This window comes from Pyrus communis, chromosome 6, assembly GCF_963583255.1.
Source record: "Pyrus communis chromosome 6, drPyrComm1.1, whole genome shotgun sequence".
NCBI classification, from domain to species: domain Eukaryota; kingdom Viridiplantae; phylum Streptophyta; class Magnoliopsida; order Rosales; family Rosaceae; genus Pyrus; species Pyrus communis.
The window spans coordinates 9,576,297-9,598,678 of record NC_084808.1 but is presented as its reverse complement, the minus strand read 5'-3'; the positions used below and the strand labels follow the sequence as shown (position 1 = coordinate 9,598,678).

At 37.4% G+C, this 22,382-nt stretch overlaps 2 pseudogenes; both read left to right on the top strand.

Annotated features, from left to right (window-relative positions):
• Positions 1–13,507: 13,507 nt before the first annotated feature.
• Positions 13,508–18,795, top strand: LOC137738360 (xylose isomerase-like; annotated as a pseudogene).
• A 2,618-nt stretch (positions 18,796–21,413) lies between these two features.
• On the top strand, positions 21,414–22,068 carry LOC137736560 (uncharacterized protein At4g14100-like; annotated as a pseudogene).
• The last annotated feature ends 314 nt before the right edge of the window (positions 22,069–22,382 follow it).

The window sequence follows — 22,382 nt, the reverse complement described above, 5'->3', positions numbered from 1 at the left end:
TAACGAAAAACCACATTTTTACACTAAAAAGTCAATCCTGGTACTATTCACTTTACCCTTTATTTTGTCCTTATCATTAAAACTCAAAGTTTTCAAGTCATTTTCATTAATTTTCCTTTTTTAGAATCCATGCAAATCTAGGTGTATTAAAAAAATTAAAGATTTTGTAGAATTTCATTATGTTGTGGATATTGTAGAATTTGAGAGCAAGAAGTATATATAACCAAGACCAATTAGAATCATATCTCACCCCATAGAATTTCAAATATGGCTCTCTCTTCCTCTCCTGCCACTTTGTTTGCTCTTCTTCCTTCATCCCTGCAATTTTTTCTTCAATTTTCCTTGCTGGGTTGCATCATTTATGGATAAATAGGATGCTAGGTTGCATCATTTCTCATATGGGTTGTATATGGGTTGCCGGATTCCTTCATTTAAGTCATTTAAGGATAAATATGCTGTTGAGTTCATCGTTTTCCTTCATCAGCTTGTTTGGTAATTGGTAATTGGTATAGTGTGTGGTCGGCATGTATCATTTCATTGTTGGGTTCCTTCAAACCAGTAATCTTTATCTCACGCTTAATTTTGTATTCGTCGAAAATTAAAAATTGCAGAGACTTGTGATAAGGATTATTTTATCTTGGCCATGGGTTGCATCATTTCGGCTGGGTCACAAATCTTTAGACTTGTGATCATTTTATCTCATGCCCAATTTTGTATTTGTCGAAAATCAAATGAAATTGTATTTGTTTTCAAAATTTGGTTAGCTGAAGATACATTTATCACTATTTGATTTATTTAATGGTAAAGATTCAAAGCTGCAAAGTCTATCAAAATCCATAGCAATTTGTTATATGAATCTTCTAAAATCTTCCAAAATCAATATTGACACACCCCAACCCAGAATGTCCACCTGGACTTCGAGTTGAGCCGTGATAGCCGACACCAGGAAGGTGACGAAGCCACAAAATGTAGTGATGTGGAAAATGTGAGTAAATTTAAACCTAAAAGTGACAAAATGCAAGAGTGCGCATGTGAGCGGGATTGAACCCATTTCACACGTTATGTTAAACTATAAGCAAAGTACAGTAGAAGTAGGATAAGGATTATACTATCGAAGGTACTCCCCTATACCAACATTTGCCACAAATCCTCGTCAACACGAGCTCTGCCACTAAAACCTGGAGGGATGAAAAACACGGGTGAGTGCGCCTGAAAATAAAGTTTTGTAAAACCTTTTCGAAAACGTAATAACCCCTCGCCGTAAAACAAGTATAGTTTCCAAATATAACATACTATGTAAAGTATGAAAAGACTCACTGTAGACAGTAATATCTAAAGAATGCAACACTTCACAATATTTCGTAAATAAACACAAAACATTCGGTAATCACAATATCTCGCATAAACAAAGGTATCATATCGAGTGCTCATTAACATATGCTGACACACGAGTTCATGCAGAGATATTTTGACATAAACATGACTGGGTGTAATAATGATTTACGCTCTAGTCCTACAATCACGTGAAGACTGGCGTTATGCGCATCACATACGAGTCATAATTGCCTATATCAATTTAGGATAGGATTGGCACCTGCATAGATCCAAAGTGAGCATACGGTGCGAAGTGAACATACACGTGAAGACTGGCCCTGGCCCAGGTGAGTACTAACACCAGTGTAGCACATGATGAGCAAATACAATGGTAAATCAATAATTCTAGTCGACATAATACTATTTAATAGAATATTAATCATGGAAGTAAATAAAATTCCATAATAGTATGCATATTTGTGCATCCCGTAGGATTTAGTATAATTTCGTAAATTCCGTCATTCCGCTAATTCTTATAAACATTAGTGTAATATGGGCATACGTAGAAGATACTTTATAAAATATATATGTGGAAACTAAATAAATATATAAAATATTGAAAAGTAAAGACCCGCTCACAAATATTTGCGAGGTCGCAATTGTTCGAACTAGGAATGCCGAAGTCTCCAATAGTAATCACACCTAAGCATAATATTGGGACTCATTAGTAAAACTCAACTAAAATGATAAAATTTGGGAAAATGGATAGTGGATTTGGAATCAGGACGTCGAAATACCTTAAGAAGAGTCCCGAGCAAATTTTGTAAAAAGTCAACGGAAACTCAAAGGTCAACAAAAAAGTCAACCGAGCCGCCGAGGCGGTCAACTACTTTAAAACTTCGAAATTTCACTAAATGGATGCCAAAAATGGACTCGGGGCATCAAAATTAGCCTACGAGGAATTTTGAGAAAATTCTGAAAAAAGTCAACTAATGGTCAACAGTTAACTTTAAAGGAATATTCCATCCTCAGAGAGAATATTCTATTAAAGTTAACTGGAAGTTAATGAAATATTCCAAGAGAATATTCCTGCTAGATTCCTAAATAGATCTGGGTTGGGATCTGAGTTTGGCATTTTTTTGTATCAGGTAGGGTTGACCCGATCTAGGCTGCGGGTCGACCGATTTCTGCGAAGAAGAAAGCCGAAACTCGTAAAGGGATGGCCGGAAAACTTCAAAGGGCCATAACAGGTTCAAAACTCAACCATTTTAATCCATTAAAAAGCCATAATGAAGCTAGGGAGATAAGGATTCAAAATATACCTAAATGAGACTGAGTCGTGGTCGAAGTTGGCTGAAAAATGCCTACAACGACCGGGTTCATTGCCGGAAAGCTGGGGAAGTTCCCTCGAGTTATCTCTGCGTCCAAACAACACCAAAACATCTCAAAAACATCCTAATTGTATTCCTAAACACAATCCACGAAGATCTTGGGGATTTTTTAGGCTTAGCTTTGCTGGGAACGGTGAGAAATCGTCGGAGAAAGTCTTGAACAGTGGCAGTGCCACTGTGCAATGAGAGAGAAAAGGAAACCTTGGCCTAGATTGAGCTCGCCAGAGTGGAGAGGCCAGTGGTGGTGCCTCGGTAATTAGCAAAGAATAGAGGGAGTCTGAGTAAGTTTGGGGGAAGAGAGAGTTAGAGTGTGAGAGAGAAACAGGAAGAGTGTTAAAGAGGAGAGAGATGAAGGAGAAGATAGAGAGAAGAGAAAGAGTCCAAAAGTGTAAGGGAAAGAGTGTCACGGGGCAAAAGAGTGAGGGAGAGGTAGTGTGTGGGTCCCACTAAACAAAAACAATATTAAAATAAAATAAAATGATGAGGAAATATCTAGGATAGTGAATTTACTAAATTTTCCTTCACTTTGTTGTTCCGTAAAATCTCCATCGTAACTCTGATTTCGATTCCGCTTGTGCCCACGAGTTCGTACGCTCGAGTATTACGAGAATACGTTAGAATAATAGCTCATACGCGTCATGAAATGACAATCAATGAAAGTCAACAATCTCGCCTCTAGGGGCATCTTGGTCCATTCACACATTTAAAATTAATAAAGTCGTAAAATTAGGGACGGGTTGTTACACATATGGATTTTGTAGAAGTCACATAATCCTATGAAATCCATCACTTACCAAAATCTATTAAAATCTTCTCAAATCCTAACTTGACTACACCCCCCTAAATCTCCATTATGCATTAACATTTAGAAATCATTCTCTTCAAATGCACAAGGCAAATAAACTATTTTTCATTAATCAAGTCTTCTATTCAAGGATTTCTAGTATAATATTTATAAGGGTTTACAAATTAATAGACCTAAAGTTTCTATAATACCCTTACAACTCTGACAATAACTTAACAAATTCCTAAGTAATTAAAATAAAAAACTTCATTTTAATCCTTAAATAAGATGAGTTTAAGACTATAACTGTCACATCTCGGTCCGGGGCGGATCACTTCCCGGGCCCGCTCCACCACCGTAACACGATATTGTCTGCTTTGGGCTTACCATTCCCTCACGGTTTTGTTTTTGGGAACTCACGAGCAACTTCCCAGTGGGTCACCCATCATGAGATTGCTCTAGCCCTCTTCTCGCTTAACTTCGGAGTTCCTACGGAACCCGAAGCTAGTGAGCTCCCAAAAGGCCTTGTGCTAGGTAGAGATGAGAATATACATTTAAGGATCACTCCCTTGGGCGATGTGGGATGTCACAATCCACCCCCTTAGGGGCCCGACGTCCTCGTCGGCACACACGCGGCCAGGGTTAGGCTCTGATACCATATTGTCACATCTCGGTCCGGGGCGGATCACTTCCCGGGCCTGCTCCACCACCGTAACACGATATTGTCCGCTTTGGGCTTACCATTCCCTCACGATTTTGTTTTTGGGAACTCACGAGCAACTTCCCAGTGGGTCACCCATCATGGGATTGCTCTAGCCCCCTTCTCGCTTAACTTCGGAGTTCCTAAGGGGCCCGACGTCTTCGTCGGCACACACGCGGCCAGGGTTAGGCTCTGATACCAAATTGTCACATCCCGGCCCGGGGCGGAACCACTTCCCGGGCCCGACTCCACCACCGTAACACGATATTGTCCGCTTTGAGCTTACCATTCCCTCACGGTTTTGTTTTTGGAAACTCACGAGCAACTTCCCAGTGGGTCACCCATCATGGGATTGCTCTAGCCCTCTTCTCGCTTAACTTCGGAGTTCCTACGGAACCCGAAGCTAGTGAGCTCCCAAAAGGCCTCGTGCTAGGTAGAGATGAAAATATACATTTAAGGATCACTCCCCTGGGAGATGTGGGATGTCACAATAACCTTGTGCTAAATTAAAATCTAATTTTAGTCTTGATACATTTAATCATCTCATTTACTAATTATATTTCGTTGTTTTATTTCTTTCATTTTTCCTATTTTTAATGTGTTAATTACATTTCATTTTCATTTTCATTTGATTGATCATAATATTGAAGTCTACATTTAGGTAAACTAAATTTTATTTTTATATAATATAGGAATATACAATTTGTATAATCTTCATTTAGGTATATTAATTCATTTGATATATTTTTGTATATCCATTGATACAAATATATATGTACATTAATTCAATATAATTCACATTTCGGTATATTTATTTCAGTATATACATTTCGGTACCTTAATTCAATATAATACATTTCGATACATACATTTCAGTATTGACATTTAGGTATATTAATTCAATATAATACATTTTGGTACATACATTTAGGTTCATATATATGTTGGTACAAACATTTCGGTACAGTCATTTCTATACACTTATGTATTTACATATTTATGTGTCACTAATTTCTTTTAATATTTTCTCATTTATAGAGAAGTATTATTGGCACTTCAAAAATCTCATTCTACACTCCTCATAAGTGTATTTTTCTTTTCAAATATAGAAAATTTGGAGTGTAAATTGAGATTTTTGAAATGTCAATAACAATTCCCCATTTATATTCATATACAATTGAAAGAACTAATACGTAAAATTTTCGTTTATTTTTTGACTCGCTTCTGCGCCTCTTCCACAGGAGAGAACACTGTGAGCACCCCTGGTCGCCTAGCGCTAATCATATGGCTCTTTGTGGTTTTGATAATTAGCACATGGTACACCTCTAGTCTGACATCAATACTCATAGTGGATGACCTATCTGCTCATATTGAAGGAATTGAAAACTTGAAAAATAACGATGAGTAAATTGGTTATCAAGGTGGTTCATTTGTTCAACATTATTCAAGTGAGGAACTTGGAATACCCAAGAACAGGCTTAGTGCTCACCAGTCTCCTCAAGCAGATGCACCGGCGTTCCAGCATGGTCCTAAAACGGAGGTGGAGGTGTTGCTGCGGTAGTTGAGGAACGCCCTTATGCTTAACTCTTCCTCTCTATGCGTTGCAAATTTGGGGTTGGAGGATCAAAATTCACCAAAAAGGGATGGGAATTTCCGAGTTTTTTTTCATACGACATTCGTATTTTGAAAACAGGAGCATTACATCTTTTACAAGTTAGCCGAATGTTAATAAGAACCAAAGCTTTAACATGTCCTCTTTGCCATAACAGGCATTTTGAAGGAACTCTCCCTTTGGCCGCTGACATGCCAACTGTAATTTTACAACCATCAGAGGATAGCAGATCCATGATAAGTGGCTTAAGCAAGGGCAAAGGGCTTGCAATTTAGAGACCACTGAACATACGTCAGACCAGCATCATCTTAAAAGTTTTTGGGGCCTCTTTCTCATATCCGGAATTGCTTGCTTCATTGCTCTCTTCGTATATTTTGGGATGTGCTATCCACATATTCCATTTTCCTTTTCACACATCCTTGATAATTTCGGTCTGTTGATCTTCTTAAATTCATCCGATTTGACAGTCGAAAATTAAAAAGGAGTGTGAGAAGTGAAATGAGATGTGTGGATATCACATCCCATATATTTTTAGAAAAACTAATGAAAATGGTTTGGAAACTTTAAGTTTTAATGGTAATGACAAAATAAAGGATAAAGTGAATTGATTTATAAAAGTATAGTTTTTGTTAAAATGAACAGTACAAAGCTTTTGTTTCGTTAAAGTTGCCTGTGTTTTTTGCAAGTTTTCAACAAGCTACGCCGTGCTGAACTCAAACAACCTATTTCAACTAGTCCAGGTAACTCGCAACCAATAGTTGAAGAGATGGAAAATCACTCCAACAGTGGAACTAAAAGAGAGAGATTAGTTAGATCATTGTCCGACAGTTGTTATATACTCCAACAGTGAAGTAGAAGAGATCAGATAATATTGTTATCTTACCAGCCTTTTAACTGTGCAAAATACTTGTTGGTATCTTTGGAAATGTTCAAGGGCATGGGATGCATGAATGACTGAACTCCAAAAGGCATGAATGGCTTAATTAAGTTTGGCTTCTCATACACCAAAATTGACTAAGAATGACTGAATTCCAACATAAAAACTTCACAAAACTCACTCAATAGTGCCGCGGAAAGGTCTTTGCCGCCGCCTCGACCTAATCTCTCGAAGATTCGATCAGATTGCCGCCCAAGCTCAGCAGCAAAAAGGTCTCCGCCGCCTCCTCGTCCTCATCCAAGCTCAGCCCCTTTCCTCTTCCTCGATACATTTGACTCATCTCCTCCGTCCGATCCTAATCACTAATATAATATAGATCAGTACGTACATTTTGGTACAGTCGACTCATCTCCTCTGTCCGATCCTAATTACTAATATAATACATTTCAATGCATACATTCCGTCCTATCTTAATTACTAATATAATACTTTTGGTATGTACATTCCGATGCATTAATTCAATATAATAAATTTCGGTACATACATGTAAGTTTTATTATATATATGACGATACAAATGTTTTGGTACAGTCATTCATGTACCCTTATGTATTTATATATTTATGTGTCACTATTTCTTTTTTACTATTTTCTAATTTATGTTCACATTTAATTGAAAGAACTAATATGTGCATATTATTAAAATTAAAATTTTAATGTGGAGACATTAAATAACAAAAATAGAACATAAATTTTAATAAAAGTACACTTTAAGGGGTTCAATTGGATTTGTAATCTAGCACCAGGTTTTTATTTTAAATTATAATCATTTGCAAGGATTAATGTTCAAAAACCCCTAAATAAACTAAAGCAAAGAGTAGTAATTCCAGCCACTAGAAATAAATTGCTTTGAATGAGTAAATGTGACAACCCGTTCTAAATTTTACGTTTTTATTTTATTTTAAAAGCGTGAATTTACGAAATTGCCCTAGAGGCAAGGACTTTGACTTCTGTTGACCATCGTCTAGAGAGACATATGACTTATTCTTTTAACATATTCTCGTAATACTCGTGGATGTGAACGCATAAGCGAAAGCCGTTTGCGAGTCCGGATTATAACGGTATAGTTACGGACGTTCGAAATTGGTTATTCAATGTTTAGTGTTAATTAAATTAAATCCCCAATCAGAAATTGGTTATTTAAGGTGAAGCCCAATCAGAAATGGAGGAAAAGAAAAGAAAAAAAAAAAAAAAAGAAAAAAAAAAAAAAGAAAGTGGCTTCCCGTCCACCGCACCCACCACGAGTTCCCATTTTCCAAGGCCGATTCCGGCCAACTCCGGTGGAGTTTTTCGATGCCACCACCACCATCTTGAAGCTCTCATTCCCCTCTACAAAACCCACCCAAGAACCACCTTGATTAACCATGGTATGTGGCGGTTTGAGGCCACGAAAGTTAACGAAAATCAATGGTGCTCCGGCCACCCTTTTCGATTTTCCAGCAAATCGGCAAAGCGATGGCCGATGCCACCACTTGGGCTTTGTAGCCCATCATCCCAGGAGCAAAACCCAACCAACCTTGACCCCGTTGGACCACCGTAGACGACGAATCGATGTTGGGAAGTTTTAGGCACCCGACGGCTTTGTGGGCAAAATTGACCATCTTCCGTCCACTTTTGGACTTCGTGGCAGGTATGAAAGTTTCTCCACTCACTGAGATCTTCATTTCTGCGAAGTTTGAGAATTTTTGGAAATAGTTGGATTTTCCGGCTAGTCGGGGCGGCTGACCGCCACCCGCGGCGACGCGTGGCCAGTGGGCCGCCAATTCTATTTTTAGGCTATGTCAAATGTCTTGAATTCAGTTTTGTCATTTGAATGACGTAGGTTGATAGTTGGAACCTAAATTCGTTACGATACGTTACTTGATAAAAATGTGAATCGATGATCCGACCGTTGGATCGTCACCAAAACTGGATACATTATAATACGTAATATTTAGATCATAGGAATTTATGGATCGGGAATCCGACTTACGGATCTTCCTGAATTGGATTTGTAAGTTAGTAAAATAAATGTTCACGGCCACTTGTTTTAGGCAGTTGGCGGAGATCTGACCGTTGGATCGTAAGGAAATTTTAATATGTTATTCTAAAAACATATTGTGGATCGTTGGGAGTTGCGGATTGGAAATCTGATATGCGGATCTTCCGGGTCAAGTTATACAGGGTTGTAAACCCTACCGTCGATATTTGATCGACGGTTGACTTGTGGTCAATGGGTCTCAAACTATTTTAGAATGTCGTTGAGGTTGTGTTTTATGTGAATTACATATTCTACGGATAAGAGTTCTGAGATATGATTTGATAATTGGTCACAAGGACCAATCATTCAGGACGCCTCAATGCGTGCGCTAGAGAATCATAGCGTGGACTCCAGGTGAGTGCATCTTTTCCTTTTTATCGTACATATTATTGAGAGTTCTATCGACAATTTTAAATTGATTAGGCATATTACTTTCATATATAATTATTGTGAATGCTTGAAGTACTATATGAACTACGAATGACTTGATCTCTGTTTAGGGTACGTAGGCAGTCTAACGAGACGTTAGATGTAGCCATAAAATATTTGAGACAAAAGCCTTGCTTGGGAAATTGAGTAATGCAAAGGAAATTGGTAAAGGCAAGTTTTAGTTTTATGAATTAGTTAGCTAAATTAATGTTAATTGGGTCGTCATGGATAATTATCCCTGAAAATAAGTAGTTCGGGAGTAGGGCGTTATTGATTGTACACTTCACACCATATTGTTTATAATTGAGAATGTTACGACATGGTTGAGTATTAGATTGCATCATGGTATATCAATATGTATATTACTTGCATATAATTATCGGGAATGCTTTCAAGTGCAAAGGTGAACTCAGGACACCCAGGTAAGTTCAGGTGAGTTTATGGTACTAGTTGAATCGATTGCGTTATAGCATGACTACAGTTATGTGTTAGGCAACTTCGATACTGTCGTACTGGTTGCCATGAGTTGCACATGTTATATTGAGATGCATTGAGAGCTCATAAACCTGCACCCCGGTGTTAGTGCTCCCGCCCGTGGCCAGGGCACAGTCCTTCACGTGACGTTCACCTCCCGCACCTTACGCTCACCTTGGATTCAAGGTAGGTGCATAGTCCTGTCGTACATACCACTTTAGGTGGTTCCGACTCGTAGGTGACCCGCGATTATTCGCCCAATCTTCACGTGATCGTAGCACTTGAGCGTATTTATTTACACCCAGTCCTGTCGTACAAACCATTTTAGGTGGTTCCGACTCGTGTGCAGGTATACTTATTGAGCTATTGGCTAGCCAGGATTGATGAGATATGGATAAGTCGTACAAGTCACTATAGGTGACTCCGACTTATATGCTCATCAATATGGATAAGTCGTACAGGTCACTATAGGTGACTCCGACTTATATACTAGCCAAAATTGATGAGATATGGATAAGTCGTACAGGTCACTATAGGTGACTCCGACTTATGTGCTAGCTATGATTGATGAGATATGAATAAGTTGTACATGTCATTTTAGATGACTCTGACTGATATATCACTTTGTATTGATTTAGTTCATTTGGCCTACTTATTAATGTATGGTGGAGTTGATGGCAAACCGTGGTTTTGGTCATTTCTGAGTATGGTTTGGATATATGTATATATGTTGTACTGTCTTATGGAAAACGATACGGGTTTTACATTTAGGGCATTACTTTTAGAGAGGTAATAACTTTGGGAAGCTTGGTTTTATTGCTTACTCACACCTTCTGTTTGGTGCCCTCCAGGTTTTAGCTGCTGAGTTTGTATCGACAAGAATCTGTGGCGAATCTTAGTATTGATGGATATTTATGAGGGTATGATTCTTACCCACATTACTGTACCTTACCTATGCTCTGACATCGCGTGTGAAATGGGTTCGCTCCCACTCATAGCGCACTCTGGTACTTAGACACTTTTAGATTCAAATTTATTCACTTTTTATACACTATCACATTTTATGGCTTCGTCACCTTCCAGGTGTCGGCCAGTACAACTCGATTCAGGGCCCAAGTGGACTTTCTGGGTCGGGGTGTGTCAGTAAAGGTTAAAGATAATAATTGTTATTATAAGAAGGGCAACAGTGCCATGCCATCACATATTTATACTGCACTATTCATTTTAATAACAAAATTAATAATAATAAGGGAAAAGTAAATATTAGTTTACTATATTCCCTTTCTCTTTTCTAATAGTAGTCATGTATCAAAGAGTAATATCTCTGAGAATTATAGGGAGATCAAACCACTGGATATGGCCCAAATTTTAGTTTCGTATGGATAAGAGGATAATGAACAACTTGAATGAAGAAAGCGTTTTGCATATGAGGTTAGGAAGTTAGAGTTTAAAAGTCGTTAACACGGCTATCAACTTCTATGAATTTCATGTCTATCAGTATTTCTAAGACTTTGATTGAGTTAACCGATGGATCTTTCTGGGATTTTGTATGTTATGGGAGTGTCTACATCCTTAGAACAGCAATAGTACTTTCCTTCGTTATCTGAACTAATAAAAGTACAAAAATAACTCTCAATATTTTTCTCTGCTCTCTCTTCTGCCTTTTATCTATTTTCTTTTTCTCTTCTTCTGTTTCTTCTCTTAAGTTTTTATTATCATACTTGCATGCTCTTTGTATTGAGCACTTAACATGCAAAAGTCTACAACACCAAATATTGCATGCTAAAATCCTACACACCTAAATAATAAAGGTCTTTTAGCTAAAATAGTCCATGAGATTTGAATAATTCCTCACTTTGGTCCCTGATATTCGAAATCAATAAAATTAGTCTCTGAGTTTGTCCACAATCAATCATTTTGGTCATTATGTGAAAAATCTCCATAAAATAAGGGTAATATGACAAAAATATCCTCAATTTTTGTCAAATCATTTTGGCTTATTATTTATTAAATTAAGGGTAATTTTATTATTTTGATCCTTATTTAACATAATTTTTCACCCAATGACTAAAATGATTGATGGTAGATAATCATCTTAGGGGGCGTTTGTTGCGCCGGATTATCTCGGACTGAATTAGCTTCAAGGACTAAGCTGGACTGGCTTAGACTAGACTAAACTGGACTAACTTAGTGAAGCGTTTGGTGCAATATTGGACTAAGAAGCTGGATAATAACAAATTCTAATATTATATTATTTAATATATAAATTATTAATATTTTATTATGATCTTATTTTTTTCTCCATCTTTTCCTACCATTTCCGTCTCACTCTTTTCCTCTTCTCTCATCGTCCCACCCTCTCCCTATTTTTTTCCTCTTAGACCTCTCAATTCATTTCTCTTTCTCATTCCTGGTCAAACTCCTTATTGATTCAAGTCTCTATTTCTCTGTCCTCCCTCCCTCTCTAACTATGCGTTGTTCGAACGGAACCTCACGGCTTCAATTTTCCCGACGAGTTGCAGGTTTCCCGATGTGTTTTCCGGCCAACCCTCATTAAATTGGATGAAGTTAGCACCGCCAAAAAATTCATCACCATCCCTGGACCGAGATCTTAGCTTTGAATGCTCGAATCTGTCATGGATTTGAAGAAGCCCAAACAGGCCGAGACTTCCAGGCCATTTTCCGGCCACATTCGACCACATTTTAGCCTCGATTTAGGTAAAATTGTAATCTTGTCACTCCCAGCTTCAATTTGGTATATTTTATATGAAAGTTGGTTGTGAAATGGATCTGAAAGAGAGTCGGAAAGTTAATGATTGATCTAGGTGACCGGAGATGACGAGGAGTCTATCGAGAGTGGTCGTTGAGCATGACGATGACGAGAAAGAGAAGATAGTCTTAGCTAGTCCCATGGTTATTGGGGGGTCTCGCTAAGACCTCTTAGTGAAGGGTTTTGTCCATGCTAGTCCCCTTTAGTCTCATTAATGTTAGTCCCAGCATGGAACAAACACAGTATTGGACTAATAGCTAGTCCAGTCCAGTCCAGTCCAACTTAGTGAGGGCAAACAAACGCCCCCTTAGGGGCCACTTATATTGATTTTAGATCTCAGGGGTTTAAGGTAATTTTATCATTTTGATCCTTATTTAACATAATTTTTCACTCAAGGACTAAAATGATTGATGATAGATAATCTGAAGGACTACTTATATTGATTTTAAATTTCAAGAACAAAAGTAAAGAGTTATTCAAATATCAGAGATCATTTTAATTAAACAGCCAATAATAAATACCAAACTTCTAGTATTGAAGCTTACAAATTTGAATTTCATTCTTCCATTTTACGTGCTTGTTTACGCGGCTCTTCACACCCACTTTACAACGCTATTCACAAGAAAACCATTTTATTTTATTTTCTCAAGTAAATTAATGGACGTCCTCTTTTGGTAATTGACAGTCTGATATCTCCATTCGCACTGCTGAGTCCTTGCCACGTGTGTTTTCCAACTTAGTGAGATAACAGACAATCAAACAATCAAACAATCAAACAATCAAACAAACAATCAAACAATCAAACAATCAAACGGCTGTAAGCTGCACCATCTTCCAATAAAACTGTGCCTGTGAGGCACGTTACCACCTCGCACGTAAAGTTATCATTTACAAACTGATAATCCTTAATCCTAACTGGTGCGAAATTGGATCGAAATAATAGGCAACAAATAGTCCTGTCAAGTGACACATTTGCCCCCATTCTAGTTGCTCTAAAAGACTAAAATGCGCACCTACATGGGTAAAATGGTAAAATAAAATAGATGTACCAAATCGTTTGGAAATTCGAACCACTGTGGATGCTGTAGAAAAGAACGGTGATCGTCAGCTAATCCAATTCAATAAATCGAAACTAAAATTGTGGATTAAATTTGGAAAATCAGGTATTTATACACAGTCACTGGGAACCGCCATTTTACATCATCATATTCGGAGAGCTCATCTCGTTCTGTAAGTCTCTCCCTCCATCTCTCCCCTTTTCTGTCAGCCTTAAGCCGTAAATTTTGGTTTTTTTTTTTTTTTTGGATAACTTTTTTGTTAATTTGTGTTCGTGATAAGTTGTAATTTTGGTTTTTGATTATTTGTTCCCAATTTTTTGTCTTTGTTTTTAAGGTGGCTGGTGATAATTTTGGATGTGGTAATTAGTAAAAGTTAGTGGTGATCAGGCTTTGGTTAATTTGAAGTTTGAACCTTTCTGCTTTGATGAATGAATATTTTGATGGAAACCCATTTTTTGTGTGGTAATTTTGATGATGGGCATTTGGTAATCTCGTAAAATTGAAGTTCTGTTTGGCTCTGTGTTACTGTAATTGTAATTGCTCATGAAAAGTGTGTAAATTCATTTAATGGTCGTGATCACTGGTCGCTGATAGCTGAGCTCTCCACAGAGTGCTTCTCTTGTTGCTGTATGCTTTTTGGTGTCTGTGAGAGAGAGAGGTATCACGTGAATCCGATTACGGGTTTTCACTAGAATACACTTGTGATTATGTGTGTTCATTTGGACTTTGATGGATGTGATCAATTTTGTTATATGGCAGGGCTATATTTGCATAAGACGCTGAAAATGAAGGCTGGGAGGATTTTGTTGCTTCTTCTTTGTTTGAATGTGGTTACATTTGGAGTGGTAACGAATCTTCCTCCGCCTACAATATTTCCATATACATACAATACACAGATACATATATTGTTTAAAGATTAATTCCAACTAAATTTTGATTTTCTTTTCTTATTATCAATGGTTTTGTATTGAACACAGATTGCTGATTCGCCAACATGCCCTGCATCAGATCTTGGAAGTGGGTGCAGTGATTCTGATGAATGGGAAGGGGAATTTTTCCCTTGCATTCCCAAAATTAAGTATGAGGTAAAGGCTTATGAAACACTACTCTTATCTTGATGGACCTTTTCAATTTTCTTTTGTTTAATTCCTAATAAAATTTGAATTATGAAGCAGTTAATGGTTTGTGACTGAAGTTTCTTCATAACCATAGGAGTGGATGAGGTTTAGTGTTGCATTTTGGCACACATTCTGTGGAACAGGAGGTGACCCATTTGGTGCACCTACAAAGAATTGGCCATGGGAGGATGGAACTAATTCTGTGGCTATGGCAAAGCGAAGAAGTGAGATTTTGACTTACTTTTATCCTTTGCATTTGTGATTGATGATTATTGAGCTAACGTAATACATATTCTTGAATAAATGACGATGCAGTGAGAGCCAACTTTCAGTTCATAAACAAGCTTGGAGTTGATAGGTGGTGTTTCCTTGACAGGGATATAGCTCTCGATGGCAAAACCTTGGAGGTGATACACTTTCTAGTTTACTTATATAACTGTTTTAGAATGTGAAAAAAGCAAATTAGGAGATAGGAAATTGCATTGCTCTCTCAAGGAAAGTACAAGATCTTATGAACCTGGAAATTGTTCATTGACCTTGTTTTGCCTGTTGCAGGAATCTAATAAAAACTTGGATGAAGTGGTGGCCCTTGCTAAGGAGCTGCAGGTACTTCTGCACAAGTACAGCAGCACGGAATGATATGATAAACTGACATAATACATGAAGGCAATTATTTTCATGCAAATTAAAGTTTTGTTACATTGATTTCAAGATGTGACATATGCAGTCATACTTAATTCTCCCACTGCAATTTAGGCATGGCTCATCGGTTGTCTGACAATTCTTTTTTGGTCACTTTACTATGGAAAGGGAGACCAATCAATCATACCCAGCCTCCAAAACCCCATGCTAGTCAATGTTTTCTGATAAATTCCTAACAAGGTCAAGTGGAAAATGTACAATACTAAAATGTCCAAGTATTTAGGAAAGCACATTAAATTCTTTCATATGCCCTGTAGGGAACCAAAATTCGACCTTTATGGGGCACAGCGCAGCTGTTTTTGCATCCTCGTTACATGCATGGTGGTGCTACTAGGTAATCTTTGGAACAAATTCTGAAAGGAAACATATTTGTTCCAAAGATTACCTAGTAGCACCAACATGCATCCTCAACTTATTGTATGTAATTGTTTGCACGTTCTGCAGGTTACACATTATGTAGGGGGTGAAAGTTATGTTTTCTGGGGTGGCCGTGAGGGTTACCAGAGTCTCTTGAATACTGACTTGGGAAGAGAGCTTGATCATCTGGTGAGTTCCATTTGCAGTTATTTCAAAATAAGCTTCCTTTCACTGATACATTTCAATTTCTCATTTTCTTTTTCCTTTTCCTGTCGTGTATAAACCCTCCTTTAGCAACTGTAGTTCAAACCTACCTAGGAATACACTGTATTTATGCTACCATATCACTGTAGCGGTATAACCTGTTTCTTGAAGCTGCTGTTGCCGACAAGAAGAAAATTGGATTCAGTGGTATACTTGTACTAAATTTATACCAAAGCTTTATACCTGATACCGTTATAACCTTAACTTCTAGTTTTATACCAGAGTGACTAGTTTCTCAACATTTCTCTTCAATTTTTATTTGTTGTTCTTTTGGTATCCACTACTTTGCTCAGTCAAGCTTATGTTTTTCTTTCCTTTCTGTGCCATTCAGGGACATTGTTGATTGAACCCAAGCCTCAAGAACCTACCAAACACCAGTATGCTACTTGCTTGATTATTAGTAATTTAATATGGTTTTCACTCATCTGTTTTCTCATGATTTTGTTAGGTCTGACTGGGATGCTGCAACATCAGCAAATTTCCTGCGAAAGTATGGCCTCATATGTGAATTTTACACGTACCCTCTATATTCACGAGTCACTTGACTTTGTTACTATTAGTTTTTGGTTAAGCTCCAAAGTTGGCTATATGAATGAGATAAGTTGTGAAATTTTATACAATACAGTAAGTGTTTTTATATTTGGTTTTTGCATTCATGGTGACATGTCATTTTGTAGTCCATTTATTTGAATTCTTTACGTGAAAGTTTTGCTCAATAGTGTGCTAGCCTTCTTTCAATTGAACTGGAAGAGCAGAGATATTGAGAACTATTTTTCAATCATATATAGTTTTCTTACTTTAAAGGAGTTATACTTAACAGCATCATCCCATTTCTTTTGTAGGAGAATTTAAGCTTAACACACTATCTGGTCACAGGTAAATCACAGCTTGTGCCTTAAGTTCTTCATAAGCAAACGCTGACGTTATATTTCTCCCTCGAGTTGTGTGAGCACATCAGAAAATTTGAAATCCTTTGCCAAATCTGTAACAATTGTGTACTTTGCAGCTGCTATCATGAGCTTCAAACTGCAAGACTGAATGGTCTACTAGGAAACGTTGATGCAAACACTGGAGATCCTCAGACTGGTAGGATTATTGTAATACTTCAAATCTTTTTGTAACCGAAACTATATATGAATGAAAGTTGTAAACGGTGATTTTGTCACTGTCACAGGGTGGGATACAGATCAGTTTCTCACAGATATTGCAGATGCAACTCTGGTTATGCGCAGTGTAGTAAAGAATGTATGTCACAAATGACATCAATTTCAGCTTCTTGTTTTAAGGTTTAAAAACTTGTGATTGGTCGGGCATGCAATTTCATGAGCTTATCTATTTCTGTTCTCTCTTTATCTCAGGGAGGAATAGCACCAGGAGGATTCAACTTTGATGCAAAATTGTCAGTTCCTTATATTGACTTTCCATTTTATTGTGAATGCATATATGGTGACATTTTTATGCAGATAATGCTAGGGAGACCAAATTTTTAAACCAAATTCGCAAACCAAGTAATAATCCAATCATCAACCACGACACCATTTGGTTTAAAAATTTGGTCTCCCTAGCATTATCCTTTTTATGCTGGTAGCTAAGTTTTCTTATATTGTTTCTTTTTTCCTTTTTATTAAACAATATTTAGACGGAGGGAAAGCACAGATGTTGAGGATTTGTTCATTGCTCATATCAGCGGAATGGATACCCTGGCCCGTGGCCTCCGTAATGTTGTGAAGCTGATTGAGGTAGTGTGTGCGCGCTTGACTTCCTCTTTCTCAATGAATTATGATTTTGTTTTTCTGCTTGCTAATCATGATACCATGTCTCTTCATTTTTGAATTACAAAGGATGGTTCTCTGCATGAGCTTGTTCGCAAAAGATATGAGAGTTTCGATACAGAAATTGGGGCACTTATAGAGGTAACCACTTTCAAACACTATGTCTAGTTTTGTGGGTTTAAATGGCCTAGATGGCTGCACCTTCAACAGGCCGGTAAGGGTGATTTTGAGTATCTTGAGAAGAAGGCCATAGGATGGGGTGAACCGAGAGTTCCTTCTGCCAAGCTGGTAATACTTGGTTTAGAAACATTCATTTGAGCTCCTAGCATCAAATATCCGAACAATCACAGAAAATTTGCTTCAATACTGGCACTGCAGATGCATATATAATAGAAATAATCGAAACAGAAGAGTCGACGCCTCAGGATATATATTAAGAAATATGTCTAAAATCATATTGCTCTTATTATGTCTGCATCATGATCTCTGCATTCTGGGTGACCATACATATTTCTAAAACCAGTGATGAAAATCTAAATAGGCGATGGAAGATCTGAGAAGTATGAAAAAGATAAAAGAAAAAAAAAATTGTCTAAAATGAAATTGCTCTTATTATGTCTGCACTCTCCTGAAGTTGTACTCAGTATTTCAGCTTCCTTGAGAAAATATAGAGAAAAAAATAAAATTCATTTTTGGACGAATAAAAGGATTCGTAGCACGTGTAAAGCTTGCTAGTAGTTATGAGGAGAACATGAAAATCTGGATGATAACATACTCTCGGTGCAATCCTAGTAATTCATTATTTATGTTTAAGATACGTTGTAATATCAAGTTGTGGGGTTTGTTTCAGGAACTTGCGGAGATGCTGTTCCAGTCGGTATTGTAAGCACGCAGAATAGGATAACGAGTTTTTTGTATGGTAGAAATAATTGATGTAGTAATATTTACCAATAAAGGACAGTGTTTCCTTTGTTCTTGGAGAGTATACAAGTAACCAGTTGATCTAGATTCTTGTAACCATGTAGAGTTACATATTGCCTATATGGGATGGTCTGGAATGCTTATCCTACCTAGTCTACGGCAGCGTTTACGCAGCTTTGAGCCATGATTTGGTATATTGCTGTTGAGGTTTCCTTTTTAAATTTGAACAATATATGTGGTGCATGAAATGGAGCATGATTTGCCTTTCAAATTTCAATTCAGGGGCAAATGTATGCAGTTTGATGATCTTAGCTAGCACATGCCTAAAGCCCTTTAAGAAATTTCATGGTATTAGAGCAGGTTGTTCCACATGTGAAGTCGAATGGCCACACGCACTCCAGGTTGCTCTTTTGTGTTGTTCACATGTTAGGCTTGAAAATTTGTCACACGTGAGGTGACGTGTTAAGAATGAATCTCACATTAAATGATATTGGACAAGCATTTCAAACTAGGGAGTTTGGGAACAATAAGACCTAGGAGTTTGGGAACAACCGATTCTTAACTCCTACGTCATATTATATTGAAGATATAGGACAAGCATGTCAAACTAGGGCCTCAAATCAAACCTTACCATATGCTAAAAAAACATCACAACTCAACAATTACAAATTCATCGGTAATAGAATATAATTCCTCACCATAGAGGACTTATATACAACCAACAAGGACAGTACTGCTCACATAAGGTCCTCACTGTGAAAACTTGTGAGGATCTCTTTTATATAAGTTATCAGATTAATCTAACGGTAGCTAGGTTTATTACTCTTTTTTCTTCAAGAAAAACGATATTATTTGCATTAAAGGGAAATAGGTGGTTTTAGTCTCACAATGAGCTAGCAATAATGTGGTTCAAACTCGCATTTGATGAGAATCGAACCTAAGATCTCACTTACAAGTGAAGAGAAATATCACTAAACCGTAGTACTAAATGACTTGTTACTTTAAATACTCCATGTTACAACTAAACAAAATATCAATTGAAAAAAAAAAAAAAAAAAAACAAACAAACAAAAAATGGAGAATTCACATATCCCTCCATTTACAAAGCCCAGTCGTCTTCGTCGTGTATCTCAACAAAATACAATTTGAACGAACCAGATCAAAGAAAGCCAACAATCCAATCACATAAAACCCTAATAACTTTACAAACCAATTCCACAAATTCCAGCCAATCCAATTCCACAAATTGCTTCAACAATTCAAGAATTCAAATTTTCGGACGAAGACGATGGAAAATCCCAATCGGCCCTCATTTTTACTAGGCAAAAAGAAAAAAAGAAAAAGAAAAACTGAGGTGGAGAAAGGATTGTTGAGTGGAAGGGATCGACGTTAGCCATCATCAACTGAGTGCGAACGATAGCACCCTATTCTTCGCTGACTCTTCATTTGTTTTTTAGCTTAGTTAAAATGGTTTCTGAGATTTGTATAATACATCACTTTATCCTTGATATTGAAAATTAATAGAAATGGTTCTGAAATTGTCCATCATTCATTATTTTGGTCATTCCGTTAAAAACTCCGTTAAGTGTTGCGGAGTTCTTGGCCGAAAGTTTGGGCAATTTTTAAAGTATCGTTTCTTAACCAAATTCAATCCATAATATATCAAAATGAAGAGAGGAAAGTGTAGAACAAGATTATACCTATTTGGAAGCCCAATGGTTGCCGGAGATGGCCGGAAAATATCCTAAAGTGTGACTGATCCACGGAAAAACTAGAAAACTCGCTGGAAACTGGATAAAATTTAAAGGTCCATAACTTCTTCAATATTCAACAAAATTGAGTGATTCAAAACCGAAAATCATACTTCTTGACTAGACCAAGAGAATGGTACCTTTCTTAACGGCTAAATCGCCGTGGTTTGGCCGGAAAACGTTTCGAAATTGGCTGTCTTAGTCTTGAGTTAGCCACTTTTGAGCCATTTTCCGAAAAAGAAGAAGAAGAAGATGAATTAGCCGTCGAGGAAGGTACCATTCTCTTCATCTCGTTGAGAAGTATGATTGTTTTCGAATCACTCGATTTCATTGAGTATTGAAGAAGTTATGAATGTTTTAAGTTTACCCAATTTTCGGCGAATTTTCCAGTTTTCCCACAGATCAGTCACCTTTCAGGCTATTTTCCAGCCATCTCCAGTAACCATTGGGCTTCCAAATAGGTATAATCTTGTTCTACACTTTTCTATCTTCATTTTGATATATTATGGGTCGAATTTGGTTAAGAAACGATTGAGTTACAAAACTTTGAAAATTGCCCAAACTTTCGGCCAAGAGCTCTGCGACACTTAACAGAGTTTTTAACGGAAAGACCAAAATAATGGATGGTAGACAATTTCAGGGACCATTTTGGCTAAAAAGCCTTTGTTTTTTAATTGGTTCCGATCCTACAATTTGTTTAGGTACAACATGGCTTATTATATATAATAAGCTTACTACCGTTAGATTAATCTAACATCTCAAATGAAAGAGATCCTCGCATGTTCTCAAAATCGTCGGTAAAAACAATGTAGCAGTACCCCTAGCAAACAAAGTGTCCCCTAAATGAGAACTTTATACATATTTATGTTATGCATAGAGGGAGCTACAGTTACATATGAGGTGGGACAGGTGCAGTACTATTGCCTTTGCTTCTCAACCGCTCAGATCAGTTGTGTTTTATCCTACTCAAAACAAGTTAATAAACATCACCACAAGAAGCACAGAGAGAGAGAGAGAGAGAGAGAGAGAGAGAGGAAAGAAACAAGATGAAGAAGCTCAACCTACCACTGCAACTATGCTTAACAACCTGCATAATACTGCAGGTACTGACTTGCTCAAACTCGAACCCAACACCGTTGCCATGGCCACTGCAATTCCATGCACTTCTATTCATGGACCTGAACACAACACACCACCAGCTCAGCGATCTCTGGTACGACTGGCCGAGAGGTAGGAACGTCAACAGAATTCAGAAGCAGCTAGGTGGAACGACATAGAGACGGTGACAACGGAAGTTGCGAGATTATGGATTTTGGAGTTGGCATTCCAAGGCCCGATTTTCTTGACGGAGCAGAGTATCTTGGGACGGAAGTCACAGATGGTTTTCTTTGCAATGTGTGGGAGAAGGTGGATTTTATTTGGTACTATGAGGATGTTTACCCTAAGAGGCCAGTTCGTTGGGATTTCTACGATGGTATATGTATGCCATTCTTCTTAGTTCCCTAGCAATTATATTTTCGCTACTGATGAAGCCTGATTCAAGTAATTAGTCATCAATAGGTTACTGCTAATGATTTGTATGATTATTTTGTAGGAATATCTTCTCAGGTAATGACATTTGAGGTTGGCGCAGTGTTATCAGATACAGTCACTCAAGCACCTGCATGCTGCTTCAACAAAGACAAAGATGCATAGACCTTAGACTTTATGTTACGAAATGGGCATCAAGTTGCCCGAGCCATGGTTCGGTTGGGTTCGGGTCTGATTTTAATTTTTGTAAATCATTATATATACGTAGGAAAATGCTAGGAATGTCAAATTTTTAGACTATTTTTTTTTTTGTAGTTCATAGGATGTGGTGGTTGATGTTAGTACCGTTTTTTAAATCATTAAAAATAGAGTATAATCGTCAATCGACACATCATGTGATCTACAAAATATAATTTTAAAATTTGATCTTTCTAGCATCATCTATATATATGTGTGTGCGTTTATTTTTATAGTATTCT